At 37.4% G+C, this 26,195-nt stretch overlaps 1 long non-coding RNA gene across 1 annotated transcript in view; it reads left to right on the top strand.

Annotated features, from left to right (window-relative positions):
- The window catches only part of LOC110349407 (uncharacterized), a 578,466-nt gene that overhangs the window by 225,616 nt on the left and 326,655 nt on the right, over positions 1–26,195 (top strand). The window contains exon 2 of the long non-coding RNA XR_002395345.2: positions 357–468. This is a non-coding gene — a long non-coding RNA (uncharacterized LOC110349407). The remainder of the gene's footprint in view (positions 1–356; positions 469–26,195) is intronic.

Genomic DNA, 26,195 nt, shown 5'->3' with positions numbered 1-26,195 from the left:
AAGAAAAGAGAGGGGGAGGGAGATAGAAGGAGAGCAAATGGGAAAATGTGCCACATTTTATGCTTACATTTTTTTCGGGAAGTTGCAAGGTCTGAGACAGTGCCCCATGAGATGATTGTGGTTTCCTCCTCATCCCCATTTTAAAATAATGATCTATATCGTGAACAGAAAAGGACATTTGAAGAGGTCAAACACTGTTGGACAAAGTGCAAAGTAAAATCAATAAGCATTATGGTTAAGAGCCTGGAAATGAATATCAAACAGACCTGGTTTAAATCACAGTTCTCTACTTACTGGCTTTGTGACCCAGGACACTGTACTTGTTTAACCTTTCCAACTCTCATTTTTTTTTCCAGGAAAAATAGTGCACATCTCAGAGTGATACTAGAAGGATAAAACAACAATACATGTAGACTGCTCAGTGTGGAGACTTGCAGACTGTAAGCATGAAAACATCAGAGCTGAAAGGTGAGCAGATTCTGGCTATGGTGGGCCTTGGGGAAGAAGGGATGAGAGTTTCATTTGGTGATAATGTTGTATTTGTGAAGATTTAATCCATGTATAGTCAACACATTCACTAAGAATTAAAACCTGCTTATTTTGTTTTCTCTCAGACAGATAAAATCATTTCCTAGGACAGCTATTAACAAAGTACCATAGGCTGTATGGTCTCAAACAACAAAAGCATATTGTCTCACAGTTCTAAAGCCTAGAAGCCCAAAAGTCAAAGTGTCAGCATGGTCATGTGCCCATTGGGACTCTGGGTAGAATCCTTGCTTTTCCCTGATAGTCAGCCCTTAATCTTCCTTGACTTCCTGCTTTAGTCCTATTGTCTGTGCCCGGGTGTCACATAGTGTAATCTGTCAGTCATTCTTTCTGTCTCTCTCTCTACTAAAACTTCTGGGCCGGGGATTTAGCCCAGTGGTTCTGTCGCCTGCCTCGCAAGCGCAAGGACCCGAGTTCGATCCCCGGTACCAAAAAACAAAAAAACAAACAAACTCTGTCATACTGTATTAGGGTACACCCTAATGACTTCATCTTACTTTGATCATATCTGCAGACACCCTGTTTCCAAATCTAGTCACAATGAGAGGTTCTGGGAATTAGAGCTCACCTTATTGGTGGACACAATTCAACTCACAGCAGTAGGGGAGTGAGGATTACAGGGAAGAGCCGGTTTTCCAGAGATTTAGGGGATTCTTTCTGTAGGATGTATATGATTCTTTCTGAGATGTATATGATTGAAGCTCTCATTCTTCTTAGTTCCTAGATTAGATTTAGTGTCTGAATTATCAAATCATGGTTTTAATGACTTTACACGTATTTTTCTAAAGTCTATTTTCTTTCTTCCTCTCTCCTCTCTCCCCTCTCCCCCCTCCCCTCTCCCCTCTCCCCTCTTCCTTCTCCTCTCCTCTTTTCTTTCTTCAGTACTGGGGATTGAATCCACTGTCGTGCCATGCTAGACATGCACTCTATACACATTCCTAGTCTCCTGCTTCAGCCTCCAAAGTAGCTGAGGTTAGAGGTATACATCACTACACCTAGCTAAAAGTTTTCTTAAGGATAATCTCTGTCTTTCTAACATTTTTCCTGTCTCTTATGATAAGGAGCGCTTTCCTTACCTATATGAGAAAAATCTATAAGATATAAAAAGCTAATCATTTTTAAAACTATGCTAGAAGCAGTATGTATAAAGTAATTTGTTAGCGCCACTGTAAACTTTCTAAAATGGCTCCTTTGAATGGGTATTATTGGAAGGTTCATGATCTTTTGGTCGATTTAAGACTAAGCTGAATTAGAGCATCAAGTGTTCCTGCTGTGATGGGGTCTCCCACTCTCTGCCTCCTTCACTCATCTGGCGTGTTTTGGACTCACATGTTAAGAGTGTATAGTGCTGAGGTTAGCTGTAGCCTCATAAATGAATTAAAATGATTTCAGTTTTTAAAAATTAAAGAACTTTTTTTCTCTGAGCTAGATAATAATTAGAATAGTTTAAGCATATACTCAAAAGCTATTTTCAGACCCAGAGTGAAAGAGACAGTCAAAGAGATTGTGCGCTTTTACACTTGGTTTTATTTATCACCCTGTAATATACCCATAGACATGCTCAAACTCTACTGCCTGAAAAAGGGTACCTCCCTGTCTGCCTGCCCCACCTCAGCCATAATGGGGGTTGAATGAAGACCAGTGGGGCTTTCAATCTACAGCCCAGCCCTTGGGGGGAAATTTGGGAATACCATTCAGTAAAGATGGTAACTCGATTTTAGTCTTTCCCACTTGTTCTTTTAAAAATAAAACATCTCCTTCGAATCCTACTCTTAGACAAAGTCTCATTTGACCTCAAACAAAAGGGCCAAGTTCCTTTTCAGCAGATTAGAGAAATTTATATTTCAGCTGGTGATTTTCACATGTTATTTATTCTCCCTCAGTGCAGATATTTTATGAGGATGGACACAGTGACTTCAGTTGGAAAAATGGCTACAATCTGTGTTTCCTTAGGAAGAAAAAATTGCATGTCAGGAGTGTGCAGATTTAGTCCCTGCATAGAGATTTACCCAAGGAGTCCGTTAAAAACATAATATGAGAGGACAGTACCATTTCAGCAGGTCAGCTGTGCTGGCCCTGGGGGAAGATCTGTTATGCAGAAGACTTCAGCCCATGGGTCCACTAGTTTATTTAGCTTGAGGGTTTTAAAATCAGAAGTTGAACTCTGGAAGGAATGATAATGCAGTGCTTAAAAAGTACCACATTAGTTTAACAGGAAAAAAGAACAAATCCATTCTATTTTAGCTAGGACTTGAACTATCTTCACAGTTGTCATCTTTTTCTCAGCTATGTGTCCTTCTCATCATTTTTTAAAAAGCTAGGTGAATAAAAGTAATGCAAAATAAAAATTACATTTTGTGGAAATCCTCTGGGAACTAAAAATAAAGGAGATAAGATAATATAAAGAAATAAAAATGGGCTGAGGGTGAGTGTAACTGAATGGTAAGCATGGAATGAAGTCTTGAGTTTGATCTCCAGCACCAGGAAAAGCAAAAACAAAAGCGAGATAAAAGTGAAATGTAACAAAACTGGGAAGATTTCAATTGAAATAAAAATGGAATATGTAAGAAAGTAAAAGAATCATGTTCAGTTAAATGAGTAATGTTAAATACAGTTGTTAAAGTAGGAATAAAAACACTAGTTTTAAGCTGAGCATGATGGCCCATACCTGTAATCCCATCTCTCTAGGAGGCTGAGGTAGAAGTATCATAAGTTCAAGCCCAACTTGGGAAATTGGTCACTTAGCAAAACCCTGTCTCAAAAAAAAGCAGACAGGTGGATGTCAGTGTGAAGGACTTGGGTTTAATCCTTAATACCATCAAAATAATAATAAGTTTCTTTTCTTTTTTTGGTATTGAGGATTGAACTTGGGTCCTTGCGCTTGCGCAGCAGGTGGCAAAACCACTGAGCTAAATCCCTGGCCCAATAAGTTTTTAATGAGAAAAATTTTAGCCATTAGAGTAGGGGAAATTAGAAAAAAAAAACAGAGGATATATAGCAGAACAACCTAAATACTAACAAAATAAAAATTTAAAAAGTTTTATTAAAATGTAAGGAAGTGGAATGTTTCTTTACTTTAAGAAGGTGTTGACCAAAGAGCTTCATGGAATGTATGATGCTGGATCAAAGATCAAGGGCAAATATAGCTCCATAGGGCAACTTACAGAGTCCTTCAAATAAGGACTTCCCATTCAGTGATCTTCTTGAGGCTGGGAATCCCTTGGGATTCCTTGTTGGGAACTGGGTCAATAGTTTGAGGATAAAAGCCATGCACACAGGCCATTTTCTTTTCATCTACTAGAAGCTATTTGCCTTCAAGGGCAGAATTTTTATAAATTGAGGCAAGGTTATTATTATTATTATATTAATATTGCTATCTGTTATAGTTGCTATTATGTTGATTACTAGTGGTGATTGAGAAATTGAAGCTGAAATGGCTTAAACGATGGGTAATAGAGCAAGTAATTGGCAGGGCAGAGCTTGGGTATCAGAAACTCTGCTCCTCCCTAGTTGGTAGCCAGGTATGTGATGGTCAACCCGGAGCTTTCTTCACAGTAAGGCTTCTGTACATGTTGAAATGAAGGAGCCTAGAGGAGAGTGATGAAAATCTCTGAGGCTTAAGACCTACAATTATTTGGAGGTGAGGGGAAGTTGAAGAATTGGTAATTTAGGGGAGAGTTTACGCTCAGTCTCAAATATGTGAGGTGTTCCTTTACAAAATCCTGACAAGGTTGTTTCTGAAGATGGAAGTGAGCCCCTTCCTGTATCTTTAAAGTTGGGATTGGTCTATGACAATGCAAACATTTGGTGACATCAAGCATGACAGAATCCATCCTGGGATCCTCAGCTCTTTCCACCATTCACTGCCTTGCTGAGAAGACACCAAGGCACAGTGGGGAAGGTCTTGCTGGAGATGACCATCCAGAGACGACAGACGGGAGATTACTCATCGAGCATATCACCCCCAATTTTTCACTCCTCTTGGTTCTCTGAGTCCCTTGTTCTGTCATTTAATTCCATTCTTCATCCTTTTAATGCCTCTAGCAAAAGTAAGACTGGTAGGAATCTCTTCATTTGGCCCTAGAACCTACTGCTTAAGCAGGTGTCCTCTGCTCACACACCACCCTGCCGAAGAAGGAGAATCAGAAAGCTAAGTCATTTCCCTGCCCCAAAGTCTCTCCTCCTCCCTCCTCCCTCCCTCCCTCCCTCCCTCCCTCCCTCCCTCTTTCTCATTGGCTGTTGTTTGGTAAAAAGTGCCATTTCTAGGGCAAAGTGCAAAATTCATTGGATTTTGAGTTAGCTGGGTAGGTATTTGGAAGCACAAGACTTGGCTAAGAAATCCAGAGGTTTTGTTTTATTTTTTGGTGTAATCTCAGTTCCTATGAATAGGAATCATCAATTCCTGTATCTCTGCTGCAGAACTTGTCCCAGAATTTCCCTTGTGCTAAGGATCATTAAAAGCAGCATCCAGTGGTGTAAAGCAGACATCAAAGACCAATTTAGACAGTAGCTTTCTCTGGAACGAACAATAGTGAACCATATTTATCATAGAAAAGCCAAAATCTTGATTAGTGGCCAAATAGAGAATGGACTTGCATATCAGAAGACATCAAAGCTGGTGTGAATTTTGTCACCATATCTAAATGTTGAGCTATGGTTTGGCTGGGCTATCCAAAATCCCTAGTCTAGAGTAGGGCTGCTAGATTTAGCAAATAAAAACACAAGATGCTCAGTTAAATCTGAATTTCAGATAAACAATTGATTTTGAAGATACAAATGTTTCCCAAATGTTGCATAGTATATACTTATACTAAATAAACACTAGCTGTTTATCCAAAATTAAAACATAACAGGACGTCCTCTAATGTATTGAGTATAACTCCAAGATCAGAAGACAGGTGACTTGCTGATGTCAGAGTAGGAAACTTAGCAGCAGAGGACAGACTATTTGAGAATGATGAACAAGTTTTGAAAAGCTCTTTCATCCATTTAAAAGAGATGGCAAAACCTTTGGTATAATGTAGGACTCTGAAATGCTCTTCTCTTCCTCCTCCTCCTCCTCCTCCTCCTCCTCCTCCTCCTCCTTTTTAACTATTGAGTATGATCTAATGGTTCTTTCTCTCTCCTCTCTCTCTCTCTCCCTCTCTCTCTCTCTCTCTCTAAAAAGTGAGCTATATGAGATAAGTGTGACTTATACGTAGGGATCACAAAGCAATGGAAGAGGACTCTTTTACAAAGCATCATTTTATGTTAAGAAAAGAGCTACTATAACCTACACCTGAGAATGTGAACGTGAGAGCTTTTGATGGTAGGAAAGAGCTGAAGGACAGCAGGTGAGAACTGGGAAAGAAACTAAAATATCTTCAGTTGCCAAATTTAAGGGACCTATTATTTCCGCTTCACCCTGACCTGAGCAGGAATGGGGATTCTGGAGCAAAAAGAATAAGTTAAAGAAACAGCAGACAATTTAAACCCCTAACTCTGTATCTACAATTACCTTCATCACCCATTTTTGTTTTAAGGGATGATAAAATATGGCTCTGAAAGATATTGTATAAAAGAAATTGTATATTATAAATTGTATTATTAAGCTACTGGTGTTTATATCTCACTTGAGCCAGGATTGTACAAGAGTTATTTTCCTCTTTCAAAATATTTAATGAGAATTAATTATATCTTATTGCTCTTTGTCTTTCGCTTATTGGCCCTTAATTTATTTTGATCATTGCCTGATATATTTGGATCTTATGGTTTTGACATCACACTGCCATTTTTCTTCTTTCCTTTGAGTAGCAGGTATTGGGAAGATGGGATAGTTCTTTTGGCTTGTTCATGGCTGAGACACATCCCAAATATAATGAATTTCTCTTAAGGTTCATATTTCCATGGATGACCCATATTTTGAACAGGAAATGCATGACTTTTAGTTCTCAGTTTCCTATGTATTCACTTTAACCACATTTAACAAGCAGCTAAACTATATGGTGTACTATTGGAAGAGACTATGGAGAACAGAAAGCTGCCTAAGACAGCATTCTTGGCCTCAAGGAGAGAAAAAACATTTACACAAGTCTATAATCAGGCAGGTAAGTTCTGAGGAAGCAGCGACTCTAAAGAAACAAGTCATTCTAAGTTGGCAACAAGTGTTTTATGGGCTATGTCCTTACTTCCTAGACTAATAGACTCACAAAAACTATCAGAGAATAAGTTGCTGTTTTTGTATCATCTCTGCATAATCCTGAAAGTGTTCCCATGGGAAACCCAAGAGAAGCTAGCAAGAATCTGCTTCTAGGTGATCCCATTTGGGCTACTCCATTTACAGATTTGTATCATCTTGGCAACAAATCATATAGAAGACATGAAGACATTTTTGCATAAAGCATATTTCCAAACCACAACATCATTTGTGCTAGAACAAGCTGTAGAAGAAGTACTCCATTTTACTGCTCATCTCACAGTTCAAGGTGCAGCTACTGATGCCATGTTCTGAGCAGGCTTGCAGGCAAACTTGAACATCTGGATGTAAGCTTAAGAGCCTTCTCTATGTGACAGCCTGGGGATGGGAGTGAGTGTGACTCTCAGTCTTCTTTTGATCTGCTTGTAGGATTAGAACACACACCAGCATTGTAGAAAACTATGTGAACACAAGCACTCAGCCTTTCTAAATATGCCAAGATGGACTTGGTCTTTATCCACTTATGCTTCAGTGCAAATGAAGACAAAATTCTGGAGAGTCAAACAGAGAAAAGATTGATGGTATTTACTAGATGAAGGAAAAGAGTAGCTCTTATATTTGTATTCAAGTTGTGCTAACGGTCTCGCAGAAAGACAATTTTAAGCAAGTTCTAGTGGGAAAGCTTGGCAGAAAACCAAGTGAAGAAAATAGCATTGTGGGAGAGAGGATGACATGGAAGAATGTGCTAGAATTCAGGAACAGTAGGATGAAAAGAGGATGGCAGACCTAAACATACTTGGTTTGTTCTCAAAACTTTTGACTTTAACTGAAAGGTAGATGAAGAGGAGAAAGCATTCCAGGACAGTTCAAACTCTACTCAACCTTGATCCTTGAGGTGTGTATTGTTAATGCAGGGAATGGGAAATGAAGGAAAGAGGTTGGGGCAGAGTAAAGCCTTGAAGGACAAGGAGATTTACTTCAGCTATGTGATGAAGAAGAATTACTAAAGTGCCATTCATTCCCTGTTAGTTTACTTTTTAAACTTTCTTTACACTACCATGTCCTCACTCACATCTTTTGCTTTTTTTCTGCTGTGACAAAGCCTAACCATTTTCTGGTTTGAGTTGATTGTCCTATTTTTCAAGTAAGAAAAATGGTCAAAGGAAGTCTGAATTTATCTAAAACTATTTCATCAGATTTCATGTGTGTGTGCTTAAGGCACACATGCAGCTTACAAGGAACCCTTTTAATTTTAATCAAACAATTGAAATATTCAAGTCTTGGAAAAAAAAGTAAAATGTTATTCTTGTCAATCAAAATTAAAATTTTCATGAGGCTCACTGCAAAACTAAAACTGTTGATAATTTAGATATGTATTAATTACTTACACCTCCAACTGATCTGACTGCAAAATTGGAAAATCATAAGGTAACTGACTAGATGATTTTAATCGGCTGATTGAATATAAACCACCGAAGTGGTACCTGACTGTGTTAATGAGCAAGCAATAATTTGCAGGGTTTTCTGTCTATTTTTTCAAATTATAAACAGAAAAAAATATCTTCTGCAAATTTTACATGGTCCTGCAAAAACTTTTTGATCATTGTTTTGAAGGAGATATCTGGAATTCTTGAAAGCCAGTTTTTGTTTTCTAAATGTCTGTAAAATAAAGGGTATAAACCCAAACCAGAAAGTGATATACGTACTTCATTCAGAGATAAGTTACATATAAAGTTCAACAGTCATAAGTGTCTCTGTGGTAATATGCAGCTCCTGCAAAATAAAAACTTTTAAATCTTCCATGCATTTAGATAATTCTTGACCAAGAACAATGGAATCATTTGAAAAAAAAAGAAAGAAAATGTGAGGTTGGAAGATACATGAAAAGCCATGGATTCCATTCTCATTCTTTTGCACACTCAATTTCCAAAAGGTTTAGTGAATGAATCAGTTACACAACTAATAGTGGGAAAACTTTGTCATGTGAAAGTCTTCTAAGTAACTCTTTGTGGCATTCACAATAACATTTAAACTTCTCATCTTTGCCCAACACTTATCCTAATTGGCTCTTCACTTCTTTCTGGCCCAATCTGCAAAAAAACAAAAAACAAAAAACAAAAAAACTTGCACATGCCATCTTTGCTGCAACCATGGTAGATTATTTAGTTACCAAATACGTAACACATCTTGTTTGAATATGTAACTGCCTTTCTGGAAGGCCACACCTCCACCCGAATTCCCTTAGCTAACCACTATACTTTCTTTCCTCCAGAACCACCTCAGGTTCCCTAGAAGGACTCCAGAGGCCTCCTCCTGGCTTCTGTGGCATTTACACATATACTTTCACCATAATCTTAACACATTCTATGCCTTGCTAAACCATAGCTCTTTGGGTGTAGAAGTTATGATCTATTTGAATTTGTGTAACAATGTTTAGAACTATAAAAATATTAATAATGATAACAATAGTTAACATTTATTGAGTGCTTTCAATGATTAACCACCATTCCAATTATATTACTGGTACTAGCTCCTTCTTAAGCATGATACCTGGTACAGAAAGTCTCAATGGGTAATTATTGGTTAATTTTTTGAATTAATGCATCCGTTCAGAAGGAAAGTGTTAGAATGATGACGGCAACAATGTCTAATCCAGGGATTTTGACAGATTCTACTTCCGGTTATCTATGTTGCTATGCTGTCAGATGGAAGTGGATATGAAAAGCTCTTTGGTTGGCCATTTCCTCTGGATATTTAAATTCAGAAATTAGAGTAAGACATACCCATAGTTTACCTTACTGATGTGCATAATTTATTTTAGCACAGTCAGAAATGCATTGAAGTGGGTTTTCCTTTTTGTAACATTAAGGTAATGCTAGGAATTTTCTTTAAAATATTTAAATTATTTTATGCTTAGCCAGACAAATATATTTTAGTAGGTAGCTTATACTCTAAAATTTATGTCAGATTTTTTCATTTCTGCAAAATGCTGATATATTAAGTGAAATCTATCGAATTTGACTTTCTTTTTGCACTTAATTCTCCATATTTCAGTGAGCTTATGCATTTATGGTGCCAGGGCAAGTTTATAAAGAAGGGTCACATCTATAGAACAGTGCTTTTGTATCATTGTACATAAATCCTTGATCAAAACATCTAGTGGCATCATTGCATTACATGTTTTGCAAATAAAGTAGAATGAAGGAACTGTGTTGATGAAAACCAGTGCACATTTAAAATTTCATTCAAGTGTCATAGCAGTTAAAATAATGTGCTATTTTGAAAAAAAAAGTTTGCAAATTTACTTACAGCAGCACAAGGATCAGGACATGGGCTTTAGTCTAGTGTTCTTAATCTCTAAAACAGTGTGTAAAACTTTTTATTTTTCACATTTATGTTTAGGAGAGTGGGTCTCATGCTTTTATGAGATAGTCAAAGGGGTCTGTGTCCTTCAAATGGCTAAGAATCACTGTTGTCAAGTAATTTCACCCATTCAGCTTGCCAAGTTCCTTAATATTGGTTAAGGAGCCATTTTTTTAAAGAGTAGTTTCCAAGGAAAAATTCAAAAAATGAAATAAATTTTGTGCTCAAGTGGTCCTACTCAGATAAACGTGCTAGAGCATTATCTTTGTTGTTCACATTGTAACAAATTGAGCTTTTCTCTTTTTGTCCTTGTATCCTATTTGCACTGGGAGGTGAAAATAAAATGATCCTAAACACGAAATGGTGGCAAACCTGTAATCCCAGTACTCTGGGTGGCTAAAGCAAGAGAATCCCAAGTTTGAGTCTAGCCTGGGCAACCTAGTGACTCACAGACTCTTTCTCAAAATTAAAAAAAATTTTTTTTCAAAAGGGCTGGCAATATAGCTCAGTGCAAAGATTCTGGGTTCAATCCCCAGTACTGCAACATAAATAAATATATAAACATATCAATCAATCAATCCTAATGAAAGGATGTCCCTTCTAAATTGGGCCTTACTGAAAATAACTGGTAATTCAGAAAGCATCAGGTGGTCTTGATTTCTAAAACCTATCATAGTGTATATTGATTTAGCAGCTCACAACCAAAGCAGTCTACAAGTATTGTATTAGAAAATAAATTTTTATCCTATATCGCTCAAATATAAAACAAATTGTTGAAATTTCTTATTCTATATGAAAAAGGAGTAATCGCACATTTGAGAAGTTATGAGTCAATTTGTCTGTGGCCCTTTCCAAAGCATTTAACATTCAAACTCAGGAACAATCTTAAATTCAGTCTTGATTTTTTTTCAGTCTTGATTTTTAAAGGAGGTTTATTTGGTTTGTGATTTAGTTGCTTTTCATATGGTGATTTTGTAGTTTAGAAGAAGGTTAAGTATTGGCTGAAGTTTGCCAGTGTTGTCACTATTGAAATAATGTTGAAAAATACTTGCAGAAACTCACCCATGAAATAATCATTACAAAAAAAGAAATGATTTTTTAATTCATTAAAACATTAAGGTGAGAGTATTATGAAAGAAGTGACTGATGGTGAGCTGGTTTAATCTTAACAGAAAGCTTCTATCTTTATGATTTTATCCTTTTCAGAAGAAATATGACTATGTTTTCATACTGACTAAAACACTAATTTAAGTGTAAATCTGTGCAATGCTTTGTATCTGTTGCTTATTGATAACTTGCTATTGCATTCTTTATGCTACAAAAGTATTCAAACAGCCGCTTGAGTAATTGAAGCAAACCATATAATCTCTTGCAGGGATTGGGTTTCTTCAAGATAAATAACCAAACAGTTAAAATAAGGAAAGAAATAGACTATTTCACCTCCTTTATTCCATTATCTGTCATTTGTCTAAAGTGTTCTTTCAAGATTATTAAAGAAATGCATGTGGTATTGACTCACTAACTTGGCATGCAGGATTCTGTTCCTCCTTAGAATTTACTTTCTGAACAGCCATAGTAAGTCCTTCTTGACCCATTGCTAGTGTATCTATCATATCTCAACTTGCTTAAAATATTAAAAGGACAGACCCTTACATTATACCTTATGAAACAATTTTCTCCCAATGATTACTTACTTCCCTTATTCTATTTTTTCTAAATCTGCTAAAGACTTAAGGAGCTTTCAACTCAAGGCTGATATATTGACCTTATTTTTAGTGATGGTGTTAAACCACTTCTTTGCTCTTCTCAAGGTAACCTTGGCGATATTGTTACATCTGCTCATTATCATTTTTTATGTAGCAACTATCTCTATTGATTTGTCTCTGGCCTTTGATTCAATGAATCACAACATATTGCTATTTGAGTGTCCCTCAATTTGGCAAAGTTTAACTATAGTGAAATCGTTCTCAGGCTACATTAGTGAATAAACCCCAGTCATTTTGTTTAATGGTTTTGAATTTGAGGTGAAAATGTTACATTCAAAGTTACCTTAGGAGGTAATTATGGGGCTTTTTGCTTTTTCAGTTTTTATTAATGACCTGCCAACATCTTATGGTTCATGAAATGCTCTGAATGTGCATGTGCTGATGATACGACCTCAGACCTAGCAAGAGCTCAGACAAGTATGAAGCCATTGTGTCTTTAAATCAGAGATTTATTGAGTGATGCTCACAACACAGACACATTTTTCACCCAAAATATACAGACTCAAAATTTTAAACTAGACAGAGCAATACTAAGTAATTTCATATTCACCTACTTTATAAATAGAAGAGCACAACTAGCTGAAATACATGAAGAAATGTAAATGTCATTTTATATACAACCCTACTCTCATATCAAATGCAGTGCAATTATAGTTGCTAAAAACTTACCATGTTTGAAGTATGCTATTTCTCACTAACAAATTCAAAAAATATATTACTTCTTTATACCCATCTCTCTGAATGTCAATGTAGAGGTATACTTTCTTGAGATTTTTCTTTTCTTAAATTTGGCAAATTATAAACTAGCAAAATAGTCTCCATGTTTACAAAGGACTGTCTTTGAGACTAGCTCACCAATTGCAGTGGTGTATCTTCCACATGATAAGACATATACAAACTTGAAGCACACTGTGTACAATCCATACCCTTCAGATAACTTCTCCACTCACAGAAATCTCGTTTCACTGCTTCTCTTGTAGCAGGACAGGGCATTGAGTCACAATTAGCATAAGATTGCCTGCACTTTCCTTGGACCAAGCTAACGAAGTTTGCAAATGGAAAGTGTTTCTGTCAATACTTACAAGAGAGATAGATTTAAGAATTTACAAGATTGGCTTACAGTGGCTGCCCACAGCGTCAAGTGTGGAAGAGTGCGAAAGGGCCATCTGTTAGCTGGAGATCTGAAGGATCTCATCCATCCAAAGGTCTGGCGCTCACTGTAGTGTCCCTTGCAAGTCTGTCTCAGGCGGCCAAAGGGCCTGTATCAAGAGCTGGAGGCTGAAGAGTCTGCGGTGGAAGCCAGGACAGGACCTCCAAGGTGAAGGTGAAGACTGGAGCTCCTCCTCCGAAGAAACAGAAGGGATCCTTCCTTCTGCATTCCCTTTTATACCATTCAGGGCACAAGTCCTCCTAGGGTGGGGCTTCTGTCTTCAGGAAATCCCCTCAGCCACAGCCAGAACTATGCTGATCCCATTTAGTTGAGTGTTTCTTACTCAAGTTGACACAATCAGTTAACTATTACAGGAAGAAAACAAACTGAGTTTAGTTGAATAACTTTTGTGCCTGTATTTTCAGTGTGTCCTGGATTCAGTGGCAACCCAGACCTTGGGTTCCAGAACATCTTCAGAGGCTCATAACAAACCTCCCTAGTCTGTAGAAATTATGCATATACCAATGACAGAGAGATGAAAGAGAAGCAGTTCCTGTACTCAAGGATCTTGCATTCCAATGGGTTAAACAGTGGTTAAAACTACTTGGTTTAAAAGCCTGGTTCTGCCACTACCTGGGAGAGTAGCATTGGACAGGTTGCTTAGATGCTGGCTTCAGTTTCTTTATCACTAATATAGGGATTATCATCATTCCTTCCTCATGAAGTTTCCTAGTGTTAAATTAGATAATACCTATAGGGAGCTTACAAAAGTAACACAGAGTTATAAAGGCACAGTTACCTATGATTATTATTAAAGAAATAAACCTCTTACAATAAGGTAAATGCAATGGAAATGTATACAAAACATTCTGTGAGTACTGTATGAAAATCTATGCATTATGATTTAGAACATTTTTATTGGATATGTTATGGCTTAGATCTAAAATATCCCCCAGAAGTCCCATGTATTCAGAGGCGGGGCTTTTGGAAAGTAATTGAATGATGGGAGCACTATACCAACCAGCAGATTAATCCATTAATGAGTTCATAGATGACAGTACTGTTAAGAGGCAGGACCTGGTCTGAAGAGGTGGTCCCTGGGGACATGACCTGAAAGGGTGCATTCTTCTCCCTGGCTCCGCTTTTTCCCCTCTGCTTCCTGACTGCCACTGGTTGAACAGCTTTCCTTTACAAAGCCCTTCAGCTATGCCATTTCTTGGAGCCAGCTAAGCATGGCATAAGCTGCAAGTGTGGGGTATTTTGTCCCAGTGATGGGAAAATGACTAGTACAGGATGAAAGAGAATCTCACAGAATAGATGGCCTTTAAAAAACAGTAGTCACTGTTTATAGCCCAGTTACTACCAGGCGCTGTACAGCACACTTGAAAGACTTTATCTCATTTAATCCTCAAAACAAAGCCACTGAGATGAGTGATGCAATCAGGTTTCCATTTGAGAAAAGAAATACAGTACCGTACAGTGGACAGTGGTTCCAGGCGGAATAGAGCACCATGCTGGTAAACATAGGAAACCTTTGGGAGCAGTATCCGTTACATCAAATTTGGGCAAGAGAAGGTAGGCTTGAAGTTTGGGAGTAGCAGTGGAATTAGAGTAGAAATAGTGGATTTTAAATGCTTTTCAATACTAGATTTTAAAAAACTTGAGAACTGATGGGCAGAAGAAGGAGGAGACTGAGGCTGACTCAGCTGTGTAGGTCTGAGGCATATGTTCCAAATTAATAAGGATTGTGAAGAAAAGTTTACTTCATTTCCATGTAAGGATTTGTTAGGCAAAGCCATTGTTATGAAATAGCAAAACTTCTAAAGGTGATGTCAATGATATTGGGAACAATTTTAGAAAGGATTTGAACTTGACAATGCAAACTTTTATTGTCTATAATACTAAAGGTATTAGCACCTTGGAAAATTTCCAGTTGTCATTACAGACTCTTAGAGGGTCAGTGGAAATGGCAAGTATGCACAACTTTCAATTACAGTAAAAGCCCACTGATTTGGATTAATTGGGGTAGAGGGCAGTCTGACTAAATAAAAGTCTGATTCATAGGAAAAATTTAAATAAATTCAGTTTGATTACTTTTAAGTATTTTAAGCTAACTCTATTTTCTATTGAAAGTAATAAACCACTAAGAGTGATTTGTAAATAGTATGAAAAAGACTCAATCTGAAGGACAATTAGATCTATTAATTCATTCACTTAATAAATATGCAGTGCCCACTCTATGGCAGGTAACATTGAAAATAAATGATGCTTCTAAGTGTCATATCAGTTTTATCTGTAAAAATAACCATTTCTCTTCTGACAGGTTCCAAATTTTTTAAATGCTTATATACCTAAAAATTTGGTCTTGAAATAAATTGATTGATAAACTACTCTTTGTTTTACAGAAAATAGAAAGTACTCTAAAATTTAAAGAGGTTTTCCTGTATTAGAAGCTCCTATTGGGCTCTATGCTTCTGTTTTTACAATATTTCCATCCAAATTTATCCCTGGCATGGGCACAGTTTCTATGAGGGAAATCTGACCCACTTGGTTCCAGGTTTTATCTCACCCTATGGTGGGTATCATCTGGAGGATAAATTCAAACTAGTTCTGGGGCATGTGATTCCAGTCACATCTCAATCCTTACCTATCTATAGGCAGCTAACTCAAAATTTACACCTAGTCTGTTTCACATGACCTGCTGCTCACTGTCTCTGCATTTTTACATATATCATTCCACCTCCTTGCAGATCCTTTCACATTGAGGCCTTGAACTTTATTTATCTTTCACACCCTTGCTCGAGATGCACTTCCCCTTTGCTTTTTGTCCTGGACAGAATGACTCATTCCTTCGTCTGTTTTACTTCTGTGATTCTGATATTGTTTGAACCACATTGGCACTTGTTTGTTTGTTTAAATATTTCTCTCCCTCACTCGGCTATAATTTTCAAGTTCAAGGACCTTGTTACGTTCACCTTTGTCATTAGGGTACCAAAGCAAAGCACCAGACACAATAAAAACACTAATAAGTTTTTATTGAATTGAATTCAACAGAATGTTCTTAGCTAGTATGGAAAGGATGAAAGCTTCCTGCTTTGTCTTTTTATGGTATGCACATTCAGTGTACTCTTACTGATCATAACAAAATACTGGTCATCCTTCTGGGAGGAGGTGGGGTAACTGGGCCATGGTTAACTTTAGGTGTCAGCTGGACTGGGCTGAAGGATACCAAAGGTGCTGGTAAAATATTATTTTGTCTGTAAAGAAGTTTCTAAAGAGATTAATATTAGAATCAGTAAAAAACCAATCCACACTCACTAATGTGGTAGGGTCATCCAAGCCACTGAGGGCTCAGATAGAATAAAAAAGAAAGAAAAAGGGCAACATTTTTCTCCTCATGTCAGACTGAGCCATCTGTCTTCTCCTTCTTCAGACATCAGGACTTCAGGTTGTTGGGCCTTCAGGCTCGGGAGTTATAGGGCAGCCCAGAGCCTGCTGGACCTTTGGCCTCAGGCTGAGAGCTACTGTTGGCTCCTGGTTCTTGGGCCTGTGCACTCAGTGCATCACACCATTGGCTCCCTTGGTTCCCCAGCTTGCAGGTCATTTATCATGGGGCTTCTTAACCTCCATAATCATATGAGAAATTTCTCTAATAAATTCCTTCTTATATGTCTATATCTATATCTCCTGGGTTTTTTTTTTTCTGTTTCTCTGGAGAAATCTTATTAATACACTGGTAAAATTTAAAAATCAGGTAATGTAATTTCTTGCTATAAATTTGCGATGAAAGTGGTTTAAAAGGATGCATGTCTGTTTTTCCACCTTTAAGTTTGCATGTATCTTCCCCTCCAGCTCCCACAATGACCTCTTGCCACATCATTCTATCACTGTCTCTGTATCACTGTCTATACAGGTTCAAAGTCAGCCCTGTATTATACCAGACTTCCTTCACATGCCTCAATGTCATCAGAAGCTCCAAATATTTCATATTTTGGAGTTAGGCACTGTTAAATGCTATAGTTCGTCTCCATAAATTCACACTACATTTGTTCTTTTGACTATTAGCTTTCTTTACTGTCCAACTCTCCCAGCAACTCTGTCTTAGGGCACCTAAAATTGAATGATCACTATGACAAGGAGAGAAGTAATTAATTAGATTGATGTTCAAAGAGCCCCCCTCAAATTGTCAATACCCATATTTATATCATAATGCTGCAATTGTGGCAGAATTATTTGCTTTTTATGAAAATCTGATGAAGCAATTTTCAGATTTCCCAACATGAATCAAAAATTTGAAAAATGCTCAGATATATATCTGCGTTCCTGTTAACGGCCCCCGTTTTGAGTGATTTTACACTGGAATTTGAGTTGGGAGAGAAGATTAACCAATTATACCATGAATCAGTCTTCAAAGAGAATTTTGAGTCCAGTTCTGAAAAGTTAGGACATTCTTATATAACTTCACTCATTAAAACAGGTTAGCTCACACATTTGATCTTTGCTGAATTATAGCAAAGTACAAAGAAAATATTAAAATGATTTTTCTTAATATCTACAAGATAGTAATTTCATGATGTAAGACCCTTCTAGAGTGCTACAGTGTTGTATGTGTGAGTTTTTAACATATATAAATACACAGATGCATACATATACAAATGGTATTATACGGGAAAATATATTTATAAAGTGGTTCTAAAACTAACCAAAAGAGAAGCGTAATGACAACTCATAGTAAGTGATCATTTTGGTGTTATCCAATAAACATGAAGTCTATACCATATTTCTATATACCAAATATTCTAGAAATTCATGTTTAGGATGTCATGTGTAATTCCAGTCAAGTGCCATATAACATTTCGGTCAATGACAGGCTGCATATGCACTGGAGGTCTAAAAAAATCATAATGGAGCTGAAAACTTCCTTATTTCCTTGGAACATCATAGCCATCAGTGTCACAGTGCAATGCATTCCCCAAGGGCTTGTGGTGATGCTGGTATAAACAATGTTTCTGCACTGTCAGGTGTGTAAAAATCTAGCACAAGCAATGAGGTACAATGCATAATACTTAGCAATGGTAATGAATATGTTACTGGTTTATGTATTTACTACACATTGTATCATTATTTTGATGTAGTATTTCTATTTATGGAAAGGTTTACTGTGAAGCCTGCCACATTGTGCAGCAGTAGTATCATACATTGCATTTGTACCTTGTCCCTCATCGGCAACATTTTCTCTTGCGTTGATTTATTCTGGTATTGTTTTGTTCATCATGGATGTTTGAGCAATAGGGTATACATATTTATACATACACACCTGTATATACACACATATACATATGTATACGTATATATGCTGTATATGTATATAATCATCTAGGTTTTCATAAGTACATTACCTTCACACAATGATTAAATCACCTAATGACAATTCTCCAAGTGTATCCCTGTTAAGTGATGCATGATTGTGGAAGTTTACCTGTCTACTTAACCCTGCCAATGTTCTGCTCGGTGGGCTTGTTGTTACCTGTAGTGTGTTGGCAGAAAGTAAGGCAAAATGATAGTGTTTATCAGCATTATGATTATGTGTTCTGAAATGCTGATCATTTTACTTGAAGCCTATTATTTCAAAATCTTAATTATACTTTATGATGCTGAAAAAGACACAATGCTAATAAAAAACCTCAGTGAAAAGCCTTCCCCTAATCTTGTGTATATGAAAGAAGTCAATCAATTGATGAAGCATCATAAGTTCAGCATCTGGTGACACCAAGACTAATTGACCTTCCTCTTTGTATTATTTCTCATTGAAGTTGGATTATCTCAATACAACAAGACAGCAGAAAGACAAGAGCCCCTCACTGGCCATTGTTTAAAGAAACTTCCAAGATGTCCATAATGGTAGCTCATGAAATCCCAATCAATGCACAGGTTCAACTCCACATTTCAATTATGTTGAGAACTAAGTATTTTGGCCTTTTGAAAATGCAATTCGATAAATACTATTAAGTACCTGTTTTATGAGATAGCCAGGGATTGAAAGTGAGATTTATGAAATAAATGATCATAAGAACTCTAATCATGAGAGTAAGAACCCAAATGCTCCATGCTATTAATTGTCCTTGTGGAATAGCCTTTTCCCAGGGCTTGAGTGACATGGCTTTAAGCTTTAGGTTTATTGCAAGTATTCATTCAGTCAGTGAACACCTTTGTTAACCATTTATTATGTATAGGAACACTCCTAATTGCTGAGGCTGACTACTCACACTAGTATCAAACTAACCTGTGCTTCTTATGGAATATAAAATTTAGAGATTATAAAGTAATATGGAAATTGGTTAACATATAATCGTAATTCTTAACTGGTATTCAGACATTCACATATGAAAAGGCAAAGATTCATCTGTTTTATTATAGTATCTGTTTTCTTCTGGGATTCATTCCTATTGCTAACAACCTTTCCTAGACTAATCCTTTCATTGACTTATGTCCTGGGTTTTGGTTTTTTTTTTTTTGGTACCAGGGATCAAACTCGGGTCCTTGCGCTTGTGAGGCAAGCAGCAGAACCACTGAGCTAAATCCCCAACCCTGTCCTGGGTTTTAACTCTGACTCTTCTATTGATTCCAGTTACAGACTTCTCAATTGGGATAGTTAATTCACTACACTTACTCTTTTGTTGGTGTTTCCTGTCTCCAACTCCTGGCCTTAGACTCTGATATAGCAGTACCTCGGTTCACAAAATTAATTCTTTCCATGATTCTGGTGCCAAACTGAATTGGACAAGAACTGAATCAATTTCAGTGGTTAGGGTCAATGTTGACCTTATGGGGAAATTTGATTTTCTTCTCATCCAATCTGGTTTGTGACCAGAATAGTGGAAATGATTATGTTCATGAACTGAGGTACCTCTCTACCTCTTATTGGTCTCTGCACCAGCACCTCCATGGGGGTTCTTGGCTTATCTCTGATTTGCATAAAGCTATTGCTACTCGGGCTCTGCAGTTGCACTCACAGACACTTTAGGTGGTAAATGACAGTGTTAGTGAGTTTCTGCAGATAGCTCAAGGCTGGCATACTCTCTCAACAGATGATTTTATATGATATGCATTGTTATAATATGCGGTGTTACAACCTTCTTCAAGAGAGGCAGGGTTGGGCGGGGGATTTAGCTCAGTGGTTCTGCTGCCTGCCTTGCAAGCGCAAGGATCTGAGTTCAATCCCCGGTACCCCCCACCCCCCTCAAAAAGAGGGGCAGAGTCTATTTCCCCATCTTTGACTCTGTGCTGCCCTTATGACTTATGACTTATTATGGTCCAAAAGGCAGGTGAAACTAACATTGTTCAATTCAGAGCCTAGAACTCAAATGCCTTTTTGTGCTTTCTGTCTTTCTCAAAACTATCATGAAACTATACCTGGGATGGCCCACTGCAAGATGGGGAACTGAATGGAGTAGGGTTGACTCAGCCCAGTGGCCCAAGATTAGGCCCCAGAGATAAGAAAAAAACCCCCATAAAATCAATAAACCTGCTCAGCAGATGATTTGCCAACCAACAACACAACTGCTCTGTCCACATAGATTCATGAACTAAGTGAATGCTCACTGTTTTATATTTGTGTTGCATCGTATGCTTGGTTGGTTATTATGAGTAGATAACAGATAACCCTCATTTGCTAAGAGTGTATGCTGACCAAGAGAAGCTGTTAGAAGCACAAAGCACACTCACTCAAGCTACAAGGTCATAATTAAAAGGACTGTAGAAAATTGGCCAGCTTTTTGCAATCAGTCTTCCAGAATGCACTGGCTTTCAACCATTAAAGACAGTGTTTCTCTGCAGTCTTGAGCTTGAATTTAGGTAGGAGTGGCAGAAAAAAGGAAGATGAAGGTGGTGTTTTTTCCAACACCATTCAGCATCCTTGAGCGATGTGGAAAGTGTCATGGGAAGGAAGGACAAATGAGTGGCACAAGAAAAGTAGGAGTTGAAGCATAGGTGAAGTAGACTCCAAGGCCTCCTGCATGTTCAGCTGAATCATCCCAATTGCTCCCATCTTATCATGCTATCCAAGGGCAAGAAGAAATCATAAGGACTATTCTGGGCAGCTTTCCTCCAGAAACCTCCCACCTGGATGGTAGATGCAACCATGGAAGGAATATTGGTTAAAAAATTAGTTTCTTATCATAGACCTCTGCAGGTGGGGCCCCATGTTCAGGCTTCTAGAGCAAAATGTAGGATCTGGCGATGGTGGTAACGTATGTGTATGCATGGGCAGTGTTCCTGATAAAGGCTGTTTCATAAGTTTAAATTTAAAGGTGTGATTGCTCCTTGTTTACCAAGCACACCTATTCAATTTGTCCACAGAAATAAAATGTTCTTTTATTCTGTTCTTTTTCATCTTTTTCATTACTGTTATCTACTAATTGAAAAGATAATGTGCCAAACGGTATTTTCTCTTTTTCTAGTATTTTAAAAAGAGACATGATTCATTCCAGAGAACATTAATCCTGGAAGGTTTTGCTGAAGAGCAAAATGTACTTGCTCAGTGTCTCAAAGTATTATTGTTGAGTGATATGCATTTGTACCATATGTGTTTTAGGATAAATTACCTGGGCCTGGCCTGACTTCGCAGTGTTCTTTGGGGTTAGTTTATAGTGGGAATATTCTATTTATTCATTTCACGCCACCCAGGCACAGTTCATTTATGTTGCTTTGTCATTTTCCTATCTGAACACTTACTTTAGCATTTGTTAGTGTTTTGTTTCCTTGTAAGAATGCATTCACTACAGGGCCAGGGATTTAGCTGAGTGGTTCCACCACCTGCCTCAAAAGCACAAGGTCCTGAGTTCGATCCCCAGTACCCCCCAAAAAAATGCATTCACTGCAAAGAACATTGGTCTTTTCATCAGAGAAATACATTTGATTCTCTGTGTGAGTAAGATGGATATAGAATGATGGCATCTCAGAGTTAGCAGAGACCACAGTAATTATTTCACATCTATGCTGATGCAAAGAGATGACAGTTTATTTTCCAACTTTATGTCTTTTCCTCCTCTATGATGCATAATCCTCAGAAACACCTGTGACTTTTATTCAACTTCTTTGACTAACAGTTCTCATGGTGTCTAAGACATTTTAGGCATTGTTTGACAAAGCAATTCTTGGGAAAAAGTTGGCAAGATGAGTTTTCCCCCCTTCTTGGCTCTTCCTCCCACCTCCAACACAGCACTGCCACCAGGTGGGAGAAGGAAGGTGAAGCCTGGGAAAAAACACCACCTTATGTGACCCCATGCGATTTGACAGATTTCTGGCTAGGAAGGCTGAAGATGAAAGATGAGCGGGCATTAAAGTGAGTAACACAGTCTAAAGGAAAAGCAATCATGTCTATTTGGCTGAAATGCGGAAGAGTGGAGATAAACCAGCAGAGGTAGGATGGATATATGCTGATAATCTAGAAAAGTAGGGATGCTTTGAAGACGCTTTTAGCAGAGTTTCAGTATCTTGTGGCACTAAAGAAAAAAAGTTAAGAGATAGTTCAAAAATCTGTTGCAATAGGCTAGACAAGGTAGGACTACAGCAATCACACAAAGGTGAGGTTTTATTTTTCTTGCGAGACATTTTTGAGATTGTATTGACTGACAAAATCATGTAAAGGGCATGAGAGAGGAGAAGAATTCATGACTTGATGGCATTTGACCAGCACATATATGATTAAGGGATCTGGCAGAAAAAGAAAAGGAATATGTTTGGAAAGTTAGTTTAGTTTTGTATGTGCTAGATATGATGTAAAAGATCAAAGTTGAGAGAGTTAAGTAACAGAATCACATCCTGAGTTCAGGAGAGAACTTGGAGCTGTAGATTTGAGGCCATTAGCATAGTGAGGTTACTGTTAGACATTTAATAAGCCAGATTTCCCAGGGAGGAGGTATGTACTGAGAAAATGAGCATTATAAGGATGCAAACAACTGCCAGCAGGGATGGGACAAAGGAAGAGAATTCAACCGAAAGAGGAGAAGTCAAAACATTTTAAAGATAATTTCTGATTGAAACTTCTGTTGCAAACTGTCTTTGATTTAATCTAAACTACTTACAATACTGTATGCATATATTTATTTGAATTTTTTGCATATACAAAATGATGAAAGGTAACAACTGAAAATCCTGCATTTATTATTCACCAATTTTAAAGAGACATACTCTTTTTATTGTGCAGGCAAATCATTGCTAGTTGTAAGCTTCAAAGGTAGATTACTTCTTTGTGTTACTTGTATTATTTTTGTTGTCTTAAGGCACACAATTTCAAGCAAGTTTTGTAATTATTACCTTTTTAAAATTTATAAATATAATATGCTTATTAAAACATTCAAACAGCACAGAAGAGTTTCTTATAAGAATTATTTTATTCTTCCCCAACCCATTTAGCCTTACATTCTGAGGCTGTTATTTCTTGTAGACTCACCCCAAAATTTGTCTTAATTTTAGATTCATACATACGTATGTGTACAGAGAAGAAATTCTCATAGATCTACAAAATACTTCAACAGCCTTACTGCTGAGTTCTCCCAAGTGATCAAAAACTCTATTGCACTTTTCTGATCCCAAATACAAGACTCCTTCTCACTGTCTATTGGTGCCAGACTGACCTCTCTGAAGATCATGTTTGGCAGAAGCCCAACATTGCTTTCCTCGGGGCCGCTTACTTCTTCCTTACTGTTAGCCCCATAGTTTTATTTGTACTTAATTCCCCTTTTGGCATATCCAGGAGTATATAGGTGACCCCTGCTTCTCAGTAGACATTCTTTTCATTCTTTATCCTCTACCTACCATAGGCTCTGATACCTCGCTCTTCTTCCTGTCCTCCCTTGCAACTTTCCAGGCAGGAAAGGTTTAGAGACTTTTTCACCAATAATATGAAATTTGACACCTTCATTAGAAAGCAGAAAAATGGATTGCTAATTTAGTTTTAAGAAAGAATTTTTTTGCATTCTTGGGAGATCTTCAAGAAGGCTCTTTATAGCGCTTGAGACTTTTGATCTCACCACGTAGTGATTTTCTTCTTGTGGGAAAAACACAACTAGTAAGATGTGATCATTTTTTTTCTTCTTTTATAAAAATTTAACGTATTGTCACAATCCTTTCTGTATCTATTCTGGGGAAGAAGAAATAACACCTGCAAATCCTTTTAAAGAAACCATGCTTGTTTCTTTGCAAATTTTGGTATTTATGGATTATGAAATATCTTGTTATTCATCTTTCAGTGAAAGGCAAAGTATTTGTGCTTCTTTCTACCATGGGTCCCAAGTTTCTGTTCATGAAATAAAGAGCCAAAATGCTACCTTGCTTTTTTAAAACAGGTACCTGATGATCTGTGGTCACAGACAAGGGCTCTCTTCTAAGCACAGGGAGGGCAGCACGTGTCTTGCTCTTGTCTCAACCATCTGTGTGAATGGACGAAGAGTTTCACCTTAGGCTGAGGGCTCGAAGCACTCCGGGTAATCCATGCATAGCCCTTGGGTATGGCATTTGATAGAGATTTGTATTACAAAGAACCAAGAGTGCAAGGAAAGAATGTTGCCTTGTTGTACATCTTAGCAGAGTCCTCCAAATCACTTATCATTCAATAACTAGAGTAATGTCTTCCTTGAGCTCCCTAAAGCAGATGTCATATTGACCTTTGTGTACTACTCCATATGTGGCACCGTGGCTTACTCTGGTGGACCCACTAGGGATTTGCCGCAGTGGATTAAATATTGAATGTCGTGCTTTCTTATTTTAAGGCTCATGTGGCGATAGACAAGTTGCACTTCCAACTTGTCCTTCATTTTCCCATCAATGACGTAGTATGAGTAGCACCTTCCCTTTTAGTCATGAATAATCGTGGAATAGTTTGTGTAAAGTGTTGCTAAATGTATCTAAGATTCCAGTGACATGCCTGCTGCACAAGTTATTCCTTCATTTTCTATTGTTCCTCAGAGACAAGCTCTTTGACTATTTTTTGACTTGAAAGTAGCTCTCTGTATCCGAGAGTGAGAGTTTACATCTGCACATTCAACCAATTGTGGATCAAAACTATTTGCAAAAATGTTATATCTATACTGAATTGTACAGACATTTTTCTTGTTATTCACTAATATAGAACTATTTATATGGTACTTACATTACATTAGCTATTATTAGTCATTTAGATATCATTTAAAGTAAATTTAGAGGCTATGAATAGATTATATGACAACATTATACTGTCTTATGTAATAGACTTGTGTATACATGAATGTTGGTATCCACAGTAGTCCTAGAAACAAGCCCCCATTCACCCCACAAATACTGAGGGGCCACTGTGATTTGAAAAGAATGGAAATTATCACAGGCCAGTTTACTCATTGATTTCTTCATAGCAGAAACTTCACTTGTGATGCCTCCACTTTTCAATATAGCAAAACATGTTAGCTTCTAGAAACTGCCCTGGAAAATTGAGTGACACAATGAATTATTTTGGGAATGGTAATTTCAGCCACTAACATCATTACTTCTCATTTTCTTCATGCTTTTGGTCACCATTGGAAGGAGGGGGAAGAGTACATTACTGTAATGTGGATGTCATATAATATGGAATAACTGTATTCATAACTCTCTTACTTATTTGGCAGAAAAATCAATGGCAGCATTTTATCACTGCATGTGGGGACAGTTACGTAGTATTCCATAGATTATAAACATTTGATAAGGTTCTAGGAAAAGCTAGATAGAGAGGAATATCTAGATGAAAATTAAGTTTGAAAATTAATGACAAAGATACCTAGGATATCTAGGAAGAGTAAAGAATAAGAATTTATTTCATGTTAGTGGCCTAATAGTTTTGCTTTTTATGTTATACATTTTCACTCATTTTAATTAGTGCTGACAGCAGCCCACACAGCATTATGCAAATCTCATTTTTCACAAGTAAATGCTGTAGTTTACAGTCTCCTTTATATTAACAACAAATAGGGCGGCCTTAGGAATTATACACATACAGCTGTTTAATTCACTACCTTTACTTTGTGGCTGATGTATTTTCCATGATATCCTATGCATCTCTATTGCTGCATTTACAGAACTGTTTTATGGCAGTGAGCTTTAGGCATCTGTCTTCTGTTGGAAGCAGAGTGGTGCATGTTTCATCCTGGTATCTGCATACCCTGAATAGTGGCTTGCATGCCGC

This window comes from Heterocephalus glaber, unplaced genomic scaffold (assembly GCF_053883595.1).
Source record: "Heterocephalus glaber isolate CG9 unplaced genomic scaffold, H.glaber_assembly_v1.0 deba00001444, whole genome shotgun sequence".
NCBI classification, from domain to species: domain Eukaryota; kingdom Metazoa; phylum Chordata; class Mammalia; order Rodentia; family Bathyergidae; genus Heterocephalus; species Heterocephalus glaber.
Note: the sequence above shows the minus strand (reverse complement) of the source record. Positions and strands in the feature narration are given on the sequence as shown.